At 32.9% G+C, this 6445-nt stretch overlaps 1 long non-coding RNA gene across 1 annotated transcript; it reads left to right on the top strand.

Annotated features, from left to right (window-relative positions):
- The first annotated feature begins 670 nt into the window (after window positions 1-670).
- Window positions 671-3942, top strand: LOC134683318 (uncharacterized). The gene is made up of 3 exons (XR_010100994.1): window positions 671-2195; window positions 2948-3015; window positions 3375-3942. It is a non-coding gene; the product is annotated as an uncharacterized LOC134683318 (long non-coding RNA).
- The last annotated feature ends 2503 nt before the right edge of the window (window positions 3943-6445 follow it).

The raw sequence follows: 6445 nt of genomic DNA on the forward strand, positions 1-6445 counted from the left end.
TCATCATCTCTCTACCAACAAACAGTCTGGCATATACTGAATAAGCAAAATCATCTCTCAACCAACAAACAGTATGGCATATACTGAAATAGTTAAATCATCTCTCAACCAACAAACAGTATGGCATATACTGAATTAGTATCATCTTTCAACCAACAAACACTCTGGCATATACTGAATAAGCATCATCATCTTTCAACCAACAAACAGTCTGGCATATACCTAATTAGCATCATCATCTTTCAACCAACAAACAGTTTGGCATAAACTAAACAAGGAACATTATCTCTTAACCAACAAACAGTCTGGCATATATTCCATTAGCATTATCTTCTATACCAACAAACAGTCTGGGATGTACTAAATGACAATCCTCATGTCTCAACCAACAAACAGTCAGGTATATATAAATTCAGCATCTTCATCTCTCAACCAACAAATATTCTGGAACTTACTGAATTAGTATCATCATCTCTTTACCAACAAACAGTCTGGCATATACCGAATTACCATCCTGATGTCTCAACAAGTCACCAGTCTAGCATATACTGAATAAGCATCATCATCTCTCCACCAACAGTCAGTCATATACTGAATAACCATCATCATGTTTCAACAAATAAAACGTTTGGCATATATTGAATAAGCATCACCATCCTTCAACTAACAGTCTGGCATAAACTGAAGAAACAGCATCATCTTTCAACCAACAAACAGTCTGGTATAAACTGAATAAGCATCATCATCTCTCAACCAACAGACCGTCTGGCATATATTGAATAAGCATCATCATCTTTAAACCAACAAACAGTCTGGCATATACCTAATTAGCATCATCATCTTTCAACCAACAACAGTCTTGCATATATACTGAATAAGCATCATACTCTTTCAACCAACGAGAAGTCTGGCTTATACCGAATTTAGCATCATCATCTGTCAACCAACAAACACTCTGGCATATACTGAATTAGCATAATCATCTCTCTACCAACAAACAGCCTGGCTTATACTGAATAAGCACCATTTCTCTTAACATACAATAGTCTGGCATATACTGAATTAGCATCATCATCTCTCAACTAACAAACAGCATAGTGTGTACTGAATTAGCATCTTCATCTCTAAACCAACTAGCAGTCTGGCATATATTGAACAAGCCTCATCATCTCTCTACCAACAAACAGTCTGGCATATACTGAAATAGCAAAATCATCTCTCAACCAACAAACAGTCTGGCATATACTGAATTAGTATCATCTTTCAACCAACAAACAGTCTGACATATACTGAATAAGCATCATCATCTTTCAACCAGCAAACAGTCAGGCATATACCTAATTAGCATCATCATCTTTCAACCAACAAACAGTCTGGCATATACATAATTAGCATCATCATCTTTCAACCAACAAACAGTCTGGCATAAACTAAACAAGGAACATTATCTCTTAACCAAGTAACAGTCTGGCATATATTCCATTAGCATTATCTTCTATACCAACAAACAGTCTGGGATGTACTAAATGACTATCCTCATGTCTCAACCAACAAACAGTCTGGTATATATAAATTCAGCATCTTCATCTCTCAACCAACAAACAATCTGGTACATACTGAATTAACATCATCATCTCTTTACGAACAAACAGTCTGGCATATACCGAATTACCAGCCTGGTGGGTACTGAATCAACATCATGATCTCTTAAGCTAAAAACAGCCTAATGTGTACTGAACTAGCATCATCATATCTCCAACTACTGACAGCATGGTGTGATCTGAATCAACATTAGCACATCTCATTATTAGACATACTTGTGTGAACTGAATCAGCCTTCTCATCTCTCCATGACAGATAACCATGTTTAAATTTCATCAGCATCATCATCTCTCAGCCAACAGACAATCTAGTATCGACTTAATAAGCCTACACATCTCTCCACCAACAGACAGCCTGGTCTAAACTGGAACAGCCTTTTAATCTAAAAACTAACAGCCAGCCTGGTCTGTACGGAATCAGCATCCTCATCGCTCCATTTACAGATAGCCTGGTGTGTACTGATACAGACCTCCATATCTCGTGATCAACAGATATCATGGTTTGTACTGAAACAGCTTTTCATCTATCAACCAACAAACAACCTGGTGTGTTATTAATCAGCATCATCATCCCTCCACCAACAGAAAAAACAGGTGTGTATTTAATCAGACTACTGATTTCTCAACCAACAGACAGTTTTAATTTAAAGTATCCGAGTTGTTGGGTTTTATTCAATTAAAAAAGGGTTATTTTCCAGTTTAGGAACAATTTCTCAAAAATGCCTTAAGCAGTTCTCATTAAACTTGGTTGAATTGATTATTCTATTGATTAACGCTCCTTTTTGATTTTCACCAATTGACATTGAGAAGTAATCAAACGTTATTCTTTGAAAATGAGACAGATGTATCATATGCTTACGGGGCAGCTGTTTATTTAACGTTCTTAATTAATCAGATTTTTCCTAGGTTTTGTGGTTTCTGAGCTATTAAGGGGGCTCATGGGTCTAAATCTATTTTTGTTTATCTAATATAGGATTTGGATATATTTTTCTTTAAAATGAACTTTGTCTTATACTTAATAGACAAATGAAATAAAAAAAATGGGGTCACCATTCATTTACACTCACAATCTCCCTTCGAAAGAAGCATACATTTTTGTAAATGTCCTTTTTTTCTGTTGAACTAATAGGAGAAATAGTGGTAATATCGAAATAAAAAAAAGAAGTAAATTACAGAAATCTCTTAAATTTTACAATTATTAAGTTTATGTACAGCATATTCGAAAACAAACAATAAAAAATAAAGGTCAGCGATGAGTTAAAAAAGATAATTCAATTTTGGCATTTTTGCACCAAAGGGAGATAATTTGGAGCTTTTTTTAATGATATCTACATTTTAAATTTCAGCTGAAGCCAACAAGAATTGACTTTTAGGAATGATGTTTGTGCCATATGATAAGTAACAACTACTTAAGGTAATAAATAAAACTTGTAATGAAGATCTTATACACCAAAGATGTGGTATGATTGCCAATTTAGACAAGGCTCCACAGCAGACCAATTGGCACATAAATTAACACTGTACAGCCTTTACCAATGAGCAAATCCCACACTGCCTAGCCAGCTATAAAAGGCCAAGACATGACAATGTAAAACAATTCAAACAATAAAACTAACTGCCTAATTAATGTACAGAAAGTGACAAGAAAACAAATATGTAATACATAAACAAAAGACAGCCACTGAATTACAGGCTCCTGTACTAGAGTAATAATTTTGTTTAAGTCAAAATCATATTTTTAATGATTCATAATTCAACTTTTTTTCATTGCAGTTTATTTTTCCTACACTTTTAGTTGTGACCTGCAGCAGATATTTTAGTCAATATTTCACCATTGTAAAGCCCTGCAGCTGAAGAGTCTCAGAAAATGCTAAGTATTTTACTGCTTTACCATAGCTTATAATATATATGATTAAAGGTTTACCACAGCTTATATAAAATTTTGTTTAAAGGTACTATAATTGACGCTTAAATGTTGGCGTAAAATGCAAGTTTTGTTTTAATTAGCTTTAAGGATTATTGTTAAAATAGTACATACAAAAAATTTGAAACCCTATTTTTATATGACCATAAATTTTGGCGGTCTTGCTGCTGTTCAACATTATCGGCCACAAATATAGTTTCCTGACTAAAACTGAAGTATTTGCTCAATTGTTAATAATTTTAACTTAACGTAAATGAATGTGTGTATCGTGAGTTTCTCTCACTGACAACACTGGATAATAGCTAAGTGCTATATGCTAATGACTAAAAAATTAACCTTGTTAAACTTATATTTTGTGACTTCAATAACTTGTATTTACAAGGGAAGTTACAAACATATGTTAAATAAAAATATAGATTCTATATCAATGAAACTGGAATGTTAAATATATTTCTGTTTGATTTTGGTTTTATTATCTCAAGATGATCTAGGCTTCCCCCCCCCCCCCCCCCCCCCCCCTACAATGCAGAAATTAGAATATTGTTTAAACATAGCTCTTGTCAGAAAACTACCATTCACCAATTGGCCTTTAGGAAGATATATAAGCATATATGTTCTTTTAGCAATATAAATGATATTTTCTTTAATAATTGAGCTTTGTTAATGGTCTTTTTGGCATTTTAACTTTCATTGCTTATCTCCCTTTTTATACGACCGCAAATTTTGAAAAAATTTTCGTCGTATATTGCTATCACGTTGGCGTCGTCGTCGTCGTCGTCGTCGTCGTCGTCGTCCGAATACTTTTAGTTTTCGCACTCTAACTTTAGTAAAAGTGAATAGAAATCTATGAAATTTTAACACAAGGTTAATGACCATAAAAGGAAGGCTGGTATTGATTTTGGGAGTTTTGGTCCCAACATTTTAGGAATTAGGGGCCAAAAAGGGCCCAAATAAGCATTTTCTTGGTTTTCGCACTATAACTTTAGTTTAAGTGAATAGAAATCTATGAAATTTTGACACAAGGTTTATAACCACAAAATAAAGGTTGGGATTGATTTTGGGAGTTTTATTTTCAACAGTTTAGGAATTAGGGGCCAAAAAAGGGCCCAAATAAGCATTATTCTTGGTTTTCGCACAATAACTTTAGTTAAAGTAAATAGAAATCAATGAAATTTATACACAATGTTTATGACCACAAAAGGAAGGTTGGTATTGATTTTGGGAGTTTCGGTCCCAACAGTTTAGGAATTAAGGGCCAAAAAGGGACCCAAATAAGCATTTTTCTTGGTTTTCGCACCAAAGCGTTAGTATAAGTAAATAGAAATCTATGAAATTTAAACACAAGGTTTATGACTATAAAAGGAAGGTTGGTATTGATTTTGGAAGTTTTGGTCCCAACAGTTAAGGAAAAAGGGGCCCAAAGGGTCCAAAATTAAACTTTGTTTGATTTCATCAAAATTGAATAATTGGGGTTCTTTAATATGCTGAATCTAACTGTGTATGTAGATTCTCAATTTTTGGTCCCGTTTTCAAATTGGTCTACATTAAGGTCCAAAGGGTCCAAAATTAAACTTAGTTTGATTTTAACAAAAATTGAAACCTTGGGGTTCTTTGATATGCTGAATCTAAAAATGTACTTAGATTTTTGATTATTGGCCCAGTTTTCAAGTTGGCCCAAATCGGGGTCCAAAATTAAACATTGTTTGATTTCATCAAAAATTGAATAATTGGGGTTCTTTGATATGCCAAATCTAACTGTGTATGTAGATTCTTAATTTTTGGTCCAGTTTTAAAATTGGTCTAAATTAAAGTGCAAAGGGTCCAAAATTAAACTAAGTTTGATTTTAACAAAAATTAAATTCTTGGGCCTCTTTGATATGCTGAATCTAAACATGTACTTAGATTTTTGATTATGGGCCCAGTTTTCAAGTTGGTCCAAATCAGGATCTAAAATTATTATATTAAGTATTGTGCAATAGCAAGTCTTTTCAATTGCACAGTATTGTGCAATGGCAAGAAATATCTAATTTCACAATATTGTGAAATAGCAAATTTTTTTTTAATTAAGAGTTATCTTTCTTTGTCCAGTATAGTAAGCAAGAAATATCTGCAAGAATTTTTTTTAATTGGAGTTATCTTTCTTTGTCCAGAATCAACTTAAATCTTTGTTATATACAATATACAATGTATATTCACTTTTTACTACCAACTGATAAATTTAAATAATCTTTACCATTCAGTGATAACAAGCAGTTTTTTTACATCATGTATTTAAATGAGTAGTAATTGTTGCAAACTCCATTAGAATATTTTAATTGAAATTAGTTTTGGAATAAGGGAAAGGGGGATGTGAATAGAAAATTGGGTTAAATTTTTCTCATTTGAAATTTCATAAATAAAAAGAAAATTTCTTCAAACATTTTTTTGAGAGGATTAATATTCAACAGCATAGTGAATTGCTCTAAGAGAAAACAAAAATTTTAAGTTCATTTGAATACATTCATTCTGTGTCAGAAACCTATGCTGTGTCAACTATTTAATCACAATCCAAATTTAGAGCGGAATCCAGCTTGAATGTTGTGTCCATACTTGCCCCAACCGTTCAGTGTTCAACCTCTGCGGTCGTATAAAGCTACGCCCTGCGGAGCATCTGGTTATGAAAGGTATATTAAGTCCACGCAATGTTGCTCTCTTTTGAAGCTTTTGTTGTTGGATAGATTAATTGACTAATTGTTTTGCTTATTCATTCATAGAACAAGTACAGTACAGTTGATCAAAATAAACAAACAAATGACAAATTTATGTTATAACATATACAGTAATTTTATGTACATGGTGTTTGGTCAATTTTTTAAAGTAGACATTTTTTTGTGATCATTGTTTTAATTTTATTACCTTAGTAAGTTCTCCTTCGTCATCT

Source organism: Mytilus trossulus, chromosome 9 (assembly GCF_036588685.1).
Source record: "Mytilus trossulus isolate FHL-02 chromosome 9, PNRI_Mtr1.1.1.hap1, whole genome shotgun sequence".
In the NCBI taxonomy this organism is placed as follows: Eukaryota; Metazoa; Mollusca; class Bivalvia; order Mytilida; family Mytilidae; genus Mytilus; species Mytilus trossulus.